This window comes from Lycorma delicatula, chromosome 12 (assembly GCF_047948215.1).
Source record: "Lycorma delicatula isolate Av1 chromosome 12, ASM4794821v1, whole genome shotgun sequence".
Classification (NCBI taxonomy): Eukaryota; Metazoa; Arthropoda; class Insecta; order Hemiptera; family Fulgoridae; genus Lycorma; species Lycorma delicatula.
This window is the reverse complement of record NC_134466.1, coordinates 32004508-32022879: the sequence shown is the minus strand read 5'-3', so window position 1 is coordinate 32022879 and position 18372 is coordinate 32004508. Positions and strand designations below refer to the sequence as shown.

Genomic DNA, 18372 nt, shown 5'->3' with positions numbered 1-18372 from the left:
AATTGAAGAAAATTCCAATATTTTCTGTTAAAACCGTTCATTAACAATTTTGATAATTATAAATTGGATAGAAAGACTATGCTTAAAAATCATTGCTCACTGAAATGAGACGATTTGCTCATTTTAATATATATTTAATACATACATAATAAGGAAGAAATACGAAGGAGCTTCCCAAAACAACATCAATAATGGCACAGAGCTTTATTTTATAACAACAATAGGGGAAATATGTGATAGCCTTCTTGAATGTTTATCTGATTAAAAGTCTTTTTGTAAAAGATATCCCCCCTCCCCTTACATTTTTCATTGGGAGGGGATATCTCTTTGATCTATTTAAAGTTCATCCACATGTATCATTCTGGAGATAAATTTTGAAACATCAAATCTACAAAAAAAGCCTTCATCAGATCTCAGCAATCAGGTTTCAAGCTTGAAGGCAATCACATGTTTCAGTCTTTTCCATGTTGTTGAGCTAAATTTACTGTTTTATTTGAATTCTCCAAAATGGTTACAGATGTTTATATTTATTATTAGCATTCTTTAAAATAATATTAAAAATACTCCTTTTATGTTTCATAGGTATTGAAAAATTGGCAATGATTTTTAATGTTACTTCTTTATTATATATATTTTTCAGTAGCAGTTAGCATAGTCTGTATTTTAATTTAATAATTGTATATAGATAATGACTGAGGTAAATATTTTTTGTTGTTATAGTAAAAAAATTTATATTAATATATAATAATCAGAAACTGGAGCAAATATAAGAAATCATACATAAACTGAATGTGAAAACTAATTCATAATATAACAATGTAATTTATATGTAATTACACAACTGCATAATTATATAATGCTACAATATTGTACATAATAGTAATTATAGTTATTATTATTCACTATTATTTTATAGTTATTATTCATCAAGTAGTTACAAATTTTTTTCCATAAAATTGAATTAAATGTGTATTTTCTAAAATATGTATTTTAAAATGAAAATTATAATTGCAGGATAGTAAGTTTAATCAACAAAGGAATTGCAGGTGTATCAGTGGTAATGCTATGTTTAACAATTGGATATGCTTGTTTGTCTGTATATTCTATCGTAAAGGTATATAAACACATATATATATATTTACAAAATAAAAAAATAATTACAATAATTTTTAAAATAAGATTAGGAATCATTGTGGATTGTGTTTGTGTGTGTGTGTATGTCTGATTATGAGTGATGTGATTTTAGAAAACTAAATTTCATAATATACTTTTATTCTTTTTTAATATTCTTTGTTTAGAAGAGCAGTTTAATATCAAAGTTAACAGAAGCATCTTACTGCGCTTTTTTGTTTTATTTAATATATTTATTTGACATCAGTGGTGAACACATAACAACAGAGGTATGGCAATTAAAATCAGAATTTAATTAATAAATATGGATTGATTACTAAAGCTTTTTCAGATATGTGTATTAATTGTAAAAAAGCGTACAGAATTTGGTTTTTTGACTAGTTTTTGATTAGTCAGGGAGTTTGGGAATTTGAGCATTTAAATAACTTAATAGAATCAAAGACTGTTGGACGTAATTTTATTGAATAATACTGATGATTATACTTTTTGATAGAAAGTTAAAATATTAATATAAAATCAAAATTAAATAAAATTACAAGAATTTGTTAAAATAATGAAGAGGAAAGGCCAATTAAAATGAGAAGCGACAGCAAAATTAAAATTTTTGTAGTTGATGTACCAAACTTTTTCTGTTATCTATGAATGAATTAATAAATTAATCTATGAAAAAACCAATTATTGCGTTTGAAACACAATCAGTCAACACCGCTCTAGATTATCCAATCAAAAATATATTAAGATTTTCTATCATAATTACAATTTGCTCAAAAAGTGTTGCCAAGAAACAGGAATCTTTTTAGTATCTCAATGGACTACACCCGGCTATTTTCATTTGGCATAATATTATATTCTATTATTTACTGTCTTCCTCATAATTTTTCATTCTGTTATCTTTTTGACTTAAAATTTCTTAACTTCATTTTTTGTGTACTATACACTGTTCTGCCATTATATCTTACAAAAGTTGGGTAAAGTAGTAGTAAATACTAGTATATAATAATTTTACAAATGTAAAATTTCTATTTAACAAAAACAGTAATTTATAAAACCACTATGTAATCAAGAGCGGTTAAATGTCATCATGCTGTTAAATTCCAAATTCCCTACTGTCACGCTCATGCTCAAAAGAAATTATAAAAGGTTTTTTTTTTATGATCAATCATCTACTTCATTCTTATTTATTCATCTTCTACTGTTATTATCAGATATCCTACACACAATACACTATCACATACTGAGAAAAGCTAAAAGCGGCTTAAGACGAAAAGCACTCTATACACTAGCCACAACTGAAAGTTATTATTTTGCAGCTGTTAATTTTTAATTATTTTAATGTAATTGTAATTTATTTTGGGTACTATTCTTGTTATGGACATGAAAACACACACACAAGGTCTGTAAATACAGTAATGAAACTGGTTCAGAAAAACTTTTTATTTACAGTCAAATTATACATGGGCTTTATTCCTTTGAAATAGTTCCCTTGGGAAGCCACGCAATGCTTCAAACGGTTTTCACATTCTTCATAGCAGTGTTGGAACTCAGAAACCAGAATATCCTTTAGATAGTCAGTTACAATTTTTTTTATGTTTTCTACTGTTCCAAAATGGTTTTGAGGTTTTTTTAAAGTCCGGAACAGGAAAAAGTATCAGGGACTCAAGTCAGGTGAATAAGGTGGTTGAGAAATTACCCGAATGTTTTTCTTTGCCAAAAACTCATTAATTGAGAGTGCAGTGTGACAAGGTGGCTTTGCCATGATACAGCATCCAGTTGTCTTGGGTGAATGGTCTCATGTAGGCAACTCTTTTCCGCAGTCTTTCAAGAATGTCTCCGTAAAAATAATGATTTACAGTCTGTCCTGTAGAAAAAAACTTCTTATGGACAATCCCATTACTATTGAAGAAACAAATTTTTGATTAACTTTTTTGGGACATGATGAGATTGAAGAGTTCCACTCCTTGTTTTGGCATTTTGTTTCTCGGTCTTACTCAAATAGCCAAGATTCATCACCAGTAATAACATTTTTTAGAAAATCAGGATAAGTTTCAATTCACCCTAGAAGATCGTGGCACACTTCCACCCAGTTGTTTTTCTGTTCAATAGTGAGGTTTTTTGGGGCCAAATTTCCACAAATTTTTTCCATGTCCAATTCGTTTGTCAAAATTTGATGGACTGTGGTATGGTTCAAATTCAATTGTTCTGCAATCATTCTGACAGTTAATCGCCGGTCGTACTGTATCAAGTCTCTGATTCACTCAACACTGTTGTCACTTTTTGATGTTAATGGTCTTTCAGGGCATGGATTATATCCATATGCCCTTTTCAATTTTGAAAAAGTTTCAGTAGCATTCTTACCAAGTTTAACATAAAACTTGATTGCACAATGTTGTTCATAATTAGCATCACTCACTTTTGTAACGCACAACATAAAGTTTGTTTACGTCTCACGTGGCAACAATAAACTAAAAATATTAATACGTAATATAAATCAGCTGTTCATTTAACCATATGTTTACTAGTAACTTTACAGTGTTGCCACTTTGGCTGCCAAAAAAAAACTAGTTTCATTACTGTATTTACAATATATCCATAACAAACTAATACCAGTTGGACTCCATCCAACTATATGTATGTATACATATATATACACACCACCTGTTTGTATGTGTATGTGTACACTGTTTTTACATAATAACAGAATGATTCACAAAGGATAAATTAAAATGTCAAGAAATCTACTTATTTTAATATAAAACTTATAAATTGGTCCCTTAATTACAGTCTGGCTGTATTTTACCAAAGGTGTAGAGCGTGAAATCTTTCATCCGATAACACTTTCTAACAAAGTGTTTCTGAACCCATTTTTATGCAAACTATCTTCTTTATTTTCACCAGTAGAATATGTTCTGAGAGTTTGTACATTCTATAAGTTTATTCTTCATTAAAAATAAAGAATTTTTCTATTTTTTTTGTAGTGGGAAAATTTAAGAAATGTTCTTTATAACAGCCAATGGATAAATAAACCAAGGAGGTTTAAAAAAATGATGTTGATCATGATGACTCAAAATAATAAAAAAATTGAAATAAGACCTTTCGGAATAATGGTTCTCAATCTGAATAATTTTGCTGTGGTAATAATTATTTTACATATTTAATAAAAATTTTCTGTATAATATTTATTTAAATGTTTCTATTTAAGAAGGATTTCATAGTTATCAATTTTTTAAATATCGATAAAAGATTTCTTAAATTCACAGCTTCATGCCTTGACAGTGCAATAAATTTTATCATAGCTGCATACCGTCAACTGTCTCAGGTGAGCTGCTCAATGTTGAACCTGTCAGCGAGTGGGTATTAATAGCTGATTACTATAGGCAGAGATCTGAATATTTTCATAAAGTTAGAACATCTATGAGAGATTTTTGGTGTTTCTTTGTTAGGTAGCAGGGAAAAGACCTATGCGGTGACATTGGTCTTATGAGATATGAATGAATGAGATATAAATGTTAGAGGAATATTTTGTTGAGAGTTAATGTTTGCTTCTTGTTAGAATTTCATAATTGATTATCTTAATTGTCTTTGATAAATTAAGAGGTGGATTTGGGTATCTGTAAGACAAAACTGTCGTTGCAATCAACACTTGTTTAAAAGATATGAGAAAAAATTTAGATGTTTCTAGTAGACTCAAAAATTATTGTTTAACAGTATACTCTAGTTTGAAATTTACTTACGGGGAAAGTTATTTTGTGTCCCTCAGTGTTAGAGATAGACGTGGTGTGATCACGCTTCTGCAAAACGATTAATCATTTAGTTGAGAGGGCTACAAATTAGGGTAGATAAATGAAATCAGAATAAGCCTAATATAAAGGTGAAACTCAAATTGAGTAAACACACCGATGAAAATGTCTTATGAAAAATTTAAAACCTTTTATTTAAATTTAATATCTCAACAAGAGATAAAAACATAAAATATTAATTAAAATTACAAAGATCAATTAATTAAAATTAACCAAGTCAAAATTAAAATATAAAAATTTAATTAAAACAATGATAAAAATTACATAATTAAAAATTAAAACGTTTAAAATAAAAACAAAATCATGTGCTAGCCATTTCACTGATTTTACTTCACTAGTATAGTAGTCAATGAAATGGATAGTTACATAATTAGTTTGACTTATACAGTTACTAAGTAGTAGTATAGTACTAATATAGTTATTTTGACGGTTAATTTTAATTAATCGATTGTTGTAATTCTAAACAATTTTTTAAATTTTGTATATTTTGTTTTTATCTGTTGGGATTATAATTTAAAACTTTTAATTTAAATAAAATGTTTTAAATTTTTGTATGGTTTTAAATACAAGTTAAATTTAATTTTTTAAAAATTTAATTACTTCAAAAATATTTTTAACATAAAATTATAAGTGAATGGGCGGTATTTTGTCATGGATTGCAAGGTTTTGTAATATACTAATTAAAATCATAATTAGATGTTAAAAACAGATGTTAATGTGCAGGTGTTATAGCCAACTTAAATACACCATCGTTTTTGAAATGTGTTTGATATAGTTCACTAAATTGAAGTTCTTATATTTATAAATGTAATATTTCTCTAAATTCTTTAGTTTGTTTTTAACGTTACTAACTTCTAATATCTCAAGATTATCTGCTAAGCTTGTAATTTTGTGTCTGTTCAAAATCAAGTGATCCGCCATGTTTGAAAATAATTTCTTCTTATTCTTGAATAATCTCAGATGTTCTGAGAATCTTATCTTGAACGATCTATCAGTTTTTCCAATATATATATATATACTGTAATGCCGCATCACAGTATGTGCACTTAATATTATATATGCCACACAAGTTGAATTTGTCAAACACGTAGTTGAGTTATAACAAAAGAATTTTGTTGAAATGTTATTCATAGATTCTTAAACTATAAATAATTAATTGTGAGTTGACACATGGAGCAACATGTTAAAAAATTAAATATATATATATATATATATATATATATATATACATATAAAATACAAATATATAATTTGTTGAATAATAAAAGGAAATATAGTTATTATTCTAAAATATTTTCTTTTTGTTTCAGTCAATAAATGCTATATATACATATTACAACATATTAAATAAATTTGAAAGTAAGCAAACAAATTTGTAGTATATATTTCAAAACCCACCGGGTCGATCTACTGGTCTTACCAAATCAGCTGATTTGGAAGTCGAGAGTTACAGCACTGAGAGGAAGCGAGAGTCCTAGTAAAGCCAGTTATTTTTACATGGATTTGAATACTAGATCGTGGATACATACCGGTGTTCTTTGGTGGTTGGGTTTCAATTAACCACACATCTCAGGAATGGTCGAACTGAGAATGTACAAGACTACACTTCATTTACACTCATACATATCATCCTCATTCATCCTCTGAAGAATTATCTAAACGGTAGTTACCGGAGGCTAAACAGGAAAAAGAGAGAAGAGAGAGTATATATTTCAAATAAATAAATTAATTTTTAGCTATATGTACATATTACAACATATTAAATAAATCTGAAAGTAAGAAAACAAATTTGTAGTATATATTTTAAATAAATTAATTTTTATTTATAATCACCATTGTTAATTATTCATTCACAAAATTATGATTTGTGAGTTCATCCCATACTTTAACATTACTGGAAACAACTGCTGCTTCAATCCTATGCCGTAGATCAGTAGGTAGTGGAAGCACATAAACAACATTATGTATAAAACCGCAAAGGAAAAATTCACATGTAGTCAGATTTGGTAACTTTTGAGGCCATTGCAAACTACCTCTTTTATCAGGTCTGATGAATTCTGTTACAAAGACTTTTAATAAAGTTAGTAATTATCAAAATCAGTTTATAAATGTTGAGACTGGAAAAAAAGCTTTCTAAAGTGTTTAAAATTTGGGAACCTCTCTAGTATCACAATTCCCAAATTTTGTATAAAAGATTTTTTTTTTTCATTTTAGGGGCTTCCTTACTCTGCAGGGAAAATTTTGGAAAAATTTGTTCATAAAGAAGTGATCTCTAACAAGAAAGATGATCATGGATTTCTGACAGTATCAGAAATCATTTAGTAACTAATCTGTTTACATCGGCTGTGAAAATTTAATTTAGTTGAAGGATTACATGAATCAATTCAACATGAATTAAACTGTATATTGTATGTAGTATGTAAAACCTACAAGTACTCTAAAAGGCATACAAGTCCGACCCAATAACTTTTAGTTTTTTTAATGTATGACGATTACAAAAAAAATTATAAAATGGGAAAAATCTTGGGAACAGCTTCCTTAACGGTATACTGATGAGGGAGATAACTTCATTTGCAATACTTTGATGGGAAACAAAACATTGGTGTATCACTATGACTCAAAAGAAAAACAGCAGAGCATGTAATACCAGTACTATGGTTGACCACAATCAAAAAAATTCAAAACACAATGCTGTAAATTTTCCATGCCTCAAAGTTTAGAATGCTAATTTAACACAGGGTAGAAGTGGATTGCTAGATTGGCAACTGGCTTGCTATCTCCAGGTCTACCTTAGGTATTATTTCAGAGAATGAGACAAATGATTTGTAGCATGAATGAAAATGTCATGCCTGACTGGGATGGCAATATATTGTCGCAGTACATTATAACCTCCACTGTAGTGTTAGCAGTGCCAGCATTACTTCACACACACGCGTGTGTGCGCACATCAGAAAGAACTAATTAGAATGTATGTATTTAAATTTTATAGACTTTGATGAGAAATAACTTTATTCATAAACTCGATTTCTAAAATTAGTCTGAGGATTGATGGCTTCTCTTGAACCACATTCTTTCTGCAATCAAGATAGCTGGCAAAATTAATATACTTTCTACAAATGTTCGCTGAAAAATGAATATTTTGATCACAGATACACTGTTGTAATAGTACTCACATTTATCTACAGCTGCTTTCATTATTGTGATAGCAATTGTGGATTTTTTAAAAATCATAGATATTTATAAAAATATTAAGAGCTTATTTAGTCGTACTTCTCTAATACACTACAATAATTAAAATGATATATATCATCGATTCCAAGTAATTTATACTTTGTTCAGTTTTTTGGAGCTCTATGCATTAATCTTATTTACCCTTTCCACTGAAATCAATTTTTTTCCTTCACTACCTTATTACATAATTTTTCTCCTTTACACAGTCCTTCTATCTATTTCTGCTCCCTGAATCAAACATTTTTCATTTACAGCAATGATAGTAATAGCTTTGGCTTCATTTATTCAAAATTTCACATGGTTTTTAATGTGTAGTATATACTTTCTTGTAATACTATCAATCATTTTTTCTTTACACTATCTTTTCTCTAAAGTACGAGGTGTGATAAAAAAATACGGTGAATAATTTTTTATTAAAAAAAGTAATAAGGTTACATAGAATTCGATTTAATCTCCTTCAATGTACTGTCCTTGGCTAACAATGTACTTATCCCAACGTTGACTCCATGACTGGAGGCATTTCTGGAAGGCGTCTTTCGGAAGGGCTTTCAGCTGCTCGGTCGTGGCCCTCTCAATGTCAGCAATGGTGCCAAAACGTTTTCCTTTAAGCACAGTTTTAATTTTTGGGAAGAACCAAAAGTCGCATGGTGCTAAATACAGTGAGTATGGCGGATGTGGACAGACAGGAACACTTTTTTCGGCCAAAAACTCGCAAATGAGAAGCGAGGTGTGACACGGCACGTTGTCATGGTGAAGAAGGGAGCCATTGGTCCACTTTTCTGGTCGCTTTCTTCGTATGTCGTTTCGCAAACGTTGCAGTACACTCTTATAAAATTCAGAGTTTACAGTTGTTCCCCTCAGAATGAAATCTGATCGCACTATCGAAAAAACAACGAGCATGACCTTGATGTTGGATTTTGACTGACGTGCCTTTTTATGGCAAGGAGATGAACTGGTTTTCCATTGGGAACTCTGCATTTTGGTCTCAGGGTCATACCCATAGACCCAAATTTCACCTCCAGTCACAATTTTGGCCATGAAGTCCGGATATGCATGAAGATGACCCTTCAACTCCGTGCAAATTGACACACGATTTTCCTTCTATTCATCACTCAAAAGTCTGGGAACAAATTTTGCACTCACTCATCTCATTTCCAATTCATTAGTTAAAATGCTTTGAATGGATCCGTACGAGATGTTAAGGTCTTCCAATAGCTCTCGAATAGTCATTCGCCTGTTTGAACGAACCATTGTTTCCACTTTTTGTACATTTTCAACTGTTTTTGAGGTTACTGGACCAGCATGCTGCTCGTCTTCAACAGACTCATTTCCATTTTTAAATCGGGCATACCACTTGTACACAGTCTTCAAAGTTACCACATTATCGCCATACACCGATTCTAACATTTCGTGAGCTTCTTTGGCACTCTTTTGCATCTTAAAACAAAACTTAATGTTAATGCATTGTTCAAAATCCATGTTGCGCGACAGACACGATAAACACAACCTCACTCTAGCGGCTCTCGCAGCTGACTGGCAAGCTCGAACGTGTTACAAATTGTCCCTGCCTGTCTCAGTTGATCACGCTATTGGACAAATTACAGTATATGGATGTAGCATCGGCAGTTGCCACTATAAAAATTCATTCACCGTATTTTTTTATCACACCTCGTATCTTCCTTTATTATTTTGCACACTATCTATTAATTTCACTTCTTCTGTGTTGGTATGCTTCCTGACCTATTCAAAGGCATAAAGAAATTTCAATACTTGGAGAAAGGGAACAACACTTTTTGCTGAAGTGCTTCTTGAATCAGTAAATCACAAAAAAAATGAAAGGATAAAGTTTCTCTCCCATAATGTTACACAAATATTTTATTTTATAGTTCTTTATTTATATCTATTTTTTTTTATTAAAATCATCCTTTATGAATAATGTCAAACAATTTATTACCTACCAAAAGGAGGAGGAGAACCCTAAAAAAGACATCTCCTTATAACACTCCGTTAATTGCTTCATTCCCCAAAAATGAGTTCTTTGTTCTACCAAGAGCTAATTTTATAATTTGGTACTTATGTATTAACACCACCGCAGCTACAGCTTTATTTGAAAACAAAGTATTCAATTGGATGTCGGTGGAAAATGGGCCGATATAGAGTTAACATAGATTCAAAACAGTCTCTTTATTTATTTTATAAATATAATTTAACCAAAGATATGAAAGAATTGGGAATTTCCCTGACTGACCTACAGAATAAAACTGGAAAAATTACAAAGCTAAAAGCATTAGATTTAAACAAAAGACAGACAAACAACAAAATACAACGAAGAGGGTGTTTACGGATGAAGAAAAGAAAGCAAGATCTGAACGGATGAAGAAATACTGGGCAGCTCGAAAGAGTAAAATAACACGCTTTTCTCAGAAAAGATCCAACTAAAATTGACTTAAGTGGTCCCATGTTGGCCGTAAAAGCATAATAATAATAATAATTTAACCAAACTTAACCTACGCTCACTAACCTTGACTAATTAACACCGTAATTTTTTGAGTATTTACTTAATAAATTCAGTAATTATTGCAATTATTTATTATTTAAATAACAATAATTACTGAATTTATTAAATAAATAATCAAAAAATTACAGTGTTAATTAGTCAAGGTTAGCGAGCGTAGCTTAAGTTTGGTTAAATTATATTTATAAAATAAATAAATATAAATAACCATTTCTTAAAATTAATAGAGACTCAATAAAATAAATACTCAATTTTAAATAAAGCTGTAGCTGCGGTGGAGTTAATACGTAAGTACCTATAATTTTTTGTGTAGTTTTACATCTCACTTCATATAACAATCAAGATTAAAAAAAATTGTTAATACTTTTTTCTAATGTAAAAAAAATTTCAAGAATTGTTAGACATATTTTTCAGTTACCTGATAATTCTGTCTAAATCTTTTTCTGAAAATTCAGATATGTTTCCATCACTGACTTGTTCTGAAACAAAAGAAATTGAATTAATTCTATAGCTTCTACCAAGAAGTAGTCTCTATGTCTAAAAGTTGCCATACACATAAAACAATAAACAAAACTATAATAGAGTTGGAATCCCATTGCAGGGGAAGATAATTTTAAATAAAACATGTCTACAAAATCATTTCCTCATTAAGAAAATTCATTATATTGTATCCTATTTTATCACCATCCTTTATTATGGTTTATAACTTCACACACAAATACATGACCAACTTCTAATTTGTTTATTACTGTAGATGCATCCCTCTATTATGTCAACAGGCCAGACAGAACTTTCATATACCATAACTATTCGTAAAGCGATCTATGAGACATAGATCAACAAACAGGCTAATTTTTCATAAATTCACCTTTTGAAGATACTGAAATACATATAGTTTCATGTTTTAATTATATCGATAAATTAAGAAATGCAAAACTGATGGAAAAATAGATGAAAGGAGGCAATGTTAGATTACTTTTAAAATAACCAGAAGAACGAACTTGTTTTTTTCTTTCTTTTTTTTGTTGCTGAGCATTATCACAGTAAATATACAAATGTACATGATTTAGTTTAAAAATAACACAAAACAACCATAAAATTAGATTCCTATTTATGCAACTTCTTGTGGTGCCAAAGTAAAGTTAAGTGCAACGGGGACCCATTTGATGAATTTTTTCAGGATATAATTTTTTCTGCTTTTAACACAGTGAATAAAAGTAAGATTTATCTTTTATTAAATTACTGTAATAGCATTTCAGGAAATGTGTTCGCATTCAGAATAAGACACAGAATTTAAAGTTAAATTGCTATTTCATTATACTGAAGCCTTACAACATTTCTGACATATGACAGTTCAAATCTTTGTGAAATTATAAATTCACATTTAGTTCGATATTTCCAAATACCGAACTAAAAGAACACCACTTGACAAATTAATTTAATTAAATTCTTCTAAAGCGCTAACTTTCCAATTCAAATAAACTACAAACATTTAAATGCCTTTATGCACATACCTATAAATTTTGTGGAGAATGAAAAGGTAAAGAAAAAATTTAATTTTAATCAGTATGGTTGCGTCAAAAATCGATCTCATTCTTTTCACTGCTGAGAAACAAACAAAAGAAAATCAGACTGATTGAACATTATTTACAATAGGTACAGTAACACTTTCATTCTAAGTACTAACTATTTCTCATACATGTAAATTCAAGTAATAGTTATTAAAAAACAATCTATTTTTGTAATTCGCAAGGCATCGATTGTTACAAATTTATCGGTTTTAGTTATTGAGAATGATAATCATGTATTATAATCGGGTGACATTTACTTTCTGTTTATTAATTTACTAATTTTGCTTGATTAACACACAATATTTGAATAATTTATCAAAATGTTTGTCTTTATGGATAAAGGCTGAGATTTTAATTCATGTTTTCCATACTATAGAACCATTAATGTTTCAAGATACATTTATTTAGTTATTTTATATAAATATATGTAGATAAATATGCATGCAAGAAATGAATAAGTACACGTTTCTTCATTCAAAAAGTATTAAAATTTTTAGTTTTAAGAACAAGTACAGGATTGCTTATACAGTACTATGATGCAACTACTTCCATTGAATATTGTTTTAAATTTGTCAATGGTTAGGCTCTAAACTACTGAAACGAAAAGGATTTTCATATATTCAACAATGTTGATCTCCAAAAGTAAATGAAAATACTATATATCTTGAGAAAAGCGTTTTGAAAACTACATTGAAAGCTGTGCGTAAAAAAATATTTACTTAGTTCCATTTTCTGCTTTTTTTCTGACAAAGAATGATATTAAAAGAAATATTTACTTTATTTAACATCATGAAATATACATCTTCTTTTAATTGTTTATATTTATACCTTCTCGTATACTCAAAGACACACATTTTTCGGGCACATGCATATATTTATAAATATAATCCGAAATATTAGAATTTCTAAAACTAAATATTAGAATTTCTTCTAAACTTAAGCTTTTTAACTCAAAAATAAAATTAAAATTTAAAAATAAAGTATAATACACATAATAAAAAACAATCTTAAATGATATCGATATTACCGTTAACACACAGAAAATACATTTATCCATCCATAATTTAGCATAACAAATATCATTATATAGATTACAAATACTAATATCGACAATTAGCACGTTCACTACGACATAAAATTATCTCTAAAAAAAATATTTTAACACCTCTAATTTATTTAGGGAATCTATCAGTGTTGCCGTGTATGCTTCTTCTTTCTAGCAAAATAAGATTTAAACCGTACACACAAACCTTCGTCGAAAAGAAAAAATTGAATACCATCTCAGCCGAAAAGGATCGTTACTACTGCGTGTAAACATATTGTACATCCATATTTAGACAGAAAACTATATAACTTGACACTAAAATATTCATCAATATTTTTTACTTATTAATTAAATAAAAAACAATCACACAGAAAAAAACATACATTAACTACTTCGTTTACAACAAATTCATTACCTCAAACCTCACCTCTAACCCCAAACTAGTAATGGGAAGAATCGTGAACGAGTCGTTTCTTCGATTGGATTCTTTATACCGAATGAAAGAATCGAGAATCGGTTTGCAGGAGAAACCAATACTTTTTACGATTCTTAACAATGAATTGGATAAGCGACAGGAAACCAAATCTTCTCAATTACGATTCGATTCATAGTAATCTTTCTTGTGCATAGCTTGTAGTGGGGGATCCTCCAACCACACCAAATTCTAGCTTGCGTTTGTTTTCTTACATCCACACGTGACGCATAACTTATCACATCACCATCACTAATGGTTATTGACATTTAGCAAATTTAGTACTTCTGATTATAAAATATTTTCATTAACTGTACTATTTAACTGAGTTAATCTTAAACTATTAAATTTTATCTGTAAGCCCCATAAAACATTTTTTGTGTATCATCAACTACAACGAAATGAGAGACAACTAAATTTTTTTTCAACTCATTAAAAGTATTTATAATTTTTTTTTTCTTGTTAATCTTCGGAAGCACCGTCAGGAATTACTTCAGAAGGTGAGTAAGGATATGTACGAGTGTAAATGAAGTGTAGCCATGTACAGTCTCAGGTCGACCAGTTTTGAAATGTGTGGTTAATTGAAACCCAACCACCAAAGTTCACCGGTATCCTCGATCTAGTGTTCAAATCCGTATAAAATTATCTGCATTTACTAGGACTTGAACCTTAGAACTCTCAACTTCGAAATCAGCTGATTTGCTTAAACGCGTTCACCACTAGACCAACCCGGTGGGTAAAAGTATTTATAACTAGAAAATTTATCTTAAACTAATTTATCTAAAGCTATAAATAAAAAAATGGATAATTTAAAATAATATAGCTTGTACCGTACCTTATTTTTGAGCGAGCCATTGATTCCGTCTTTGTTTTTTTTTTATCACATCGATGTTATGATTTTATATTTTCTTTGATGTTTTTACTAATATGCGCACAGTTACTTACACAGACACACACAAACATTTTGTTTTTAAAAATGTTTGGTTCTATTATCACAAAAAAATAATCAAAATTAATCAAAATAATTAATTAATACCTTTTAAATAAACTTTATAATATTTTATATATTTACATGTAGAAATATAATTTTTTTCGAAATTCTTTGATGCAAGTCTATTTCACCTTCTGTTATTAACTGTCTCGCTTTTGAAAAAATTCGTTCACAGGGAACAGAGGTTGCAGGAATGCAAAGTCTAGTTTGCATTATTTTGAATAATCTTGGATAAATTAACCGCCTTTCTTCCCATCAAGAGAGAGGATTTTGTGTTCTTGAGATGAGCGGTTCATTTATATATTTATCTAGCTCTAAAATTCCTGCTACTGTTGAGTTTGAATTAGTTAAAATTGGCGTTACTTTTTTATCAAAATCTTCCCGTGCGGTTGAAATGGAGGGTTCAATTATTTCTTGTTCGGTTTCAAACCTATCGCCTTGTTCGATCTAAATACTTCGAACTTTCTGTGAAAGTTTTGTGTAAGTATTTTGGTAAGATGCCTCATCTTTAAAGCCTTGTTCTTTAAAGCGAGGATCTAATTGCATGCTTTAAAGCAAAATATTATTACTTTCAACATTCTAATATCTATGTAGCAGTTGGTCTAATATCTTGTTACATACTTACTTTAACGAATTCAGAATTTTGAGTAGAAGATTTAATCTTAAGTACATGTTTTATCATCGCTCACGCCAATAAACAGATTTTCGAAATAGTGACAGTTTTTTGAGAACTTATTTCAATAGTTATCTCTTCAAACATTTACAATAATTTGCACATTTCAGCTATAACTGTCCACTCATCAAATGTAATATTATTAAGAATAGGATTCACCAAAGCGATAATCGAAATTAGTGGATCTTTTGTTTCTAATAATCTATTAAACATGTGCAGGAGTGAGTTCCATCGGGTAGGCACTTCCTGTTAATTTTATTTTTTTTAAATTCATTTGTTGCTGCATGTTTTGCAGTTTGGAGGCAGCATGGAACTTCGTTTAAAAAATTCGACAATTGCCTTCGATTTTACCACAATTGTTTTACTTCAAACACTGATGCTTGGATAGTTAATTTAATTGTATTCGCTAAGCAAGGAATATGGCGTAGCTGACAATTGCGAATAGCAGCTTTTAAATTTGCTGCATTGTCACTAACAACTGCTCCTATTTTGTCAATAATAGCCCATTCATTGAATTTACCTTGTAATTCAAAGGCAATGTTTTCAGCGGTATGTTGACTACAGATTTCCATACAAGTAAGTAATTGGGTTTTTAAATTGCAATCATGGTCAATGAAATGGATAGTTATGGCCATATAATTATTATTTGAAACTGATGTCCACTTGTCAGTGGTTATTCCGCATGCTTCTATATTAATTATATGACTTACGAATCTCAAAAGAAATTCTATCATATAATTGTGGAATTAAACTAGTTGTAATTATTTTCCGACAAGGAAGCGAATACCCAGGGTTTAACATGTGAACAAACTAATTGAATTCTTCACCTCAACGAGTGAAATAGGTTGATATTCTTTAGTTATTAACCTAATTAATTGAATATCTATCACTCGGCTTTTACTTTGAGGGACAGATTTTGTAACAAAGAAGTAAGGGACAACTGTTATTTTTTTGAGGACAAAGATGTTATTGGATGCACAGAAGAAGGATTAGGCGATTCAACAAGGTTTGTTATTTTAAGGGCTAATTGCTGCGATTCATTCGGTTCAGTTGCAATAGACGTAGTAGGATTTAAATTATAATGCATTTCTGAAACAAAATCAGAAGGTCTACTAAGAATAATTGTAAAATATATCTTTAGTATGACAGTATGCGCAAAAGAACGACAGTAATTAATATTGTACAACATAGCTTCCCGTCCGAATGAAATTAAAAGAAAAAAGAATAATGATGTCATATAGAATGTGTGTGTAACAGTTTAAATTTTCCCTTCTCTGTTGAGCGATGACGTTTGTTGATATAAGCTTGTTTTAGTAAAGGAATCGAGTAGGAGATGAAATAAGGAGAATCGTTGGGTAGATGAAGGGAATAGAGCATGCGTATTAGAAGTGACAGGCTACTAAAAATCGTATTCAACCGAAAAAGTCAGACAGATGTTTACTTAAGAGTCGAATAAAGTTGAAAAGAGAAGAATCGAAGACATTTGGTAGGTATACATCAATTGAGTCGAACAGGAGTAGGAAGAGAGATGAAGAACTAAACATGGGTGAAGAAGAGAAAGAGAGCATGCGCATTAGAGTTTACAGCTCTGGTAGTGGTGGAAAGGAAAAGAATCATTGAATCGGGCAAACGATTCTTTTTTACGAATCCTTTCTGAGAATTGAATCGAAAGATTCGATTCCTGAAAAAGAATCGTTAATCCCACCACTACCCCAAACTACTGAAACGAAACGCAATTTAGTCTATACTAGATATTTTCAAAAATATAGTATAGACTAAATTGCGTTTCGTTTTTTTCCCGGCAGAATGCGGAAAAACAAACGAACCGTACAAAATGAGTTAAAGAACGATGCAATTAACCATAACACAGAAAGCGATACTTATGAAATTTATAACGTAATTAAATAGAATCCCCATGGATTTCACGGGCTCCGATCACTACGCAAATTTCAAATTCCACGAGCTTAGGATTCAAAGTGTTAAGAAACTTAAGGTATAAAAACAAACTTACAGGAAAGGACATTTAAACTTACAAAACTCACTTGATACATTTGATCTAATTCAGAAATCCTCAGCTACATATATGATGTTTTCTGCTTCTTTTTTCTTCTTTCTTTATCTGTTTCATTTGCAGCCTTCCTTTCACTTTGATAAATCTGACGATCGTATCATAATTTTCTTTTTTCTTCAGCGATCTTTCTAAGTTTCCACTGACTTCTGAGGATGCAGAAGCTTTTTCCATACTACCTGTTAATTACTGTATTACCAAAATTAAACTCTCTCGTTCCTCTGCCACCCTTCTTCTACTACCAATCGCGAAACACTTTACCTTTCTTGCACTTTTTCCATAAAAGGACTGTAGAAACTCTCATTGTCGTAATGAGCTCTTCCATTCAGACACAGATTTCATCAATTTTCATCAGCAAGCCTTCCATAAATTGATGCTATGTATCTTAATACAAATACACTGATGAGTGTTCTAACCTTGTCAATGAGCTAACCTGATTTTCCAGTTTTATCCAATGCTAGATTGTAAAAACACCAATTATTTTTCCTGTAGGGCATTTTGTATGTTTAGGCTCATTGTTTGCTTGGTGAACTTCAAAATTGTGCTCTCTTTTAAATGTCTGTAAGCTTTCCCTCCTAATGAAATCTTTTGTGTCCAACAAACCCTCATTATATTTTGTAATGTCATTCCTAATCGCTTTGAAACTGCACTCTCCTTTTACTATATGCACACCACAATAAATATTTAAAATCTCTAAATAACTAAAAACTTTTCCATGCTGTCACTTAAAAATGAAGTGCAACAAAATTTATAATTCTCAGAACGCTTCCACTGCAACTTTGTGACAAAGACTTCCACACCAGGTGAAGAGCGGGTAGAATTTTTTTCACAATTTTTCCTTGTGGCCTTCAAACAAAAAACAAATCTCTGGACTATTT

General features: G+C 30.1%; 1 long non-coding RNA gene across 8 annotated transcripts in view; it reads right to left on the bottom strand.

Annotated features, from left to right (window-relative positions):
• LOC142332934 (uncharacterized) overlaps positions 1–13780 on the bottom strand; it is a 42283-nt gene extending 28503 nt beyond the window's left edge. The window contains exons 1-4 of one of the 8 annotated variants that reach the window (XR_012758447.1): positions 13706–13780; positions 11093–11153; positions 6458–6604; positions 4863–4919 (exon numbers count right to left, since the gene is read on the bottom strand). This is a non-coding gene — a long non-coding RNA (uncharacterized LOC142332934). The other 7 variants (XR_012758449.1, XR_012758445.1, XR_012758444.1 and 4 more) reach the window with 7 other exon arrangements.
• Positions 13781–18372: the final 4592 nt, after the last annotated feature.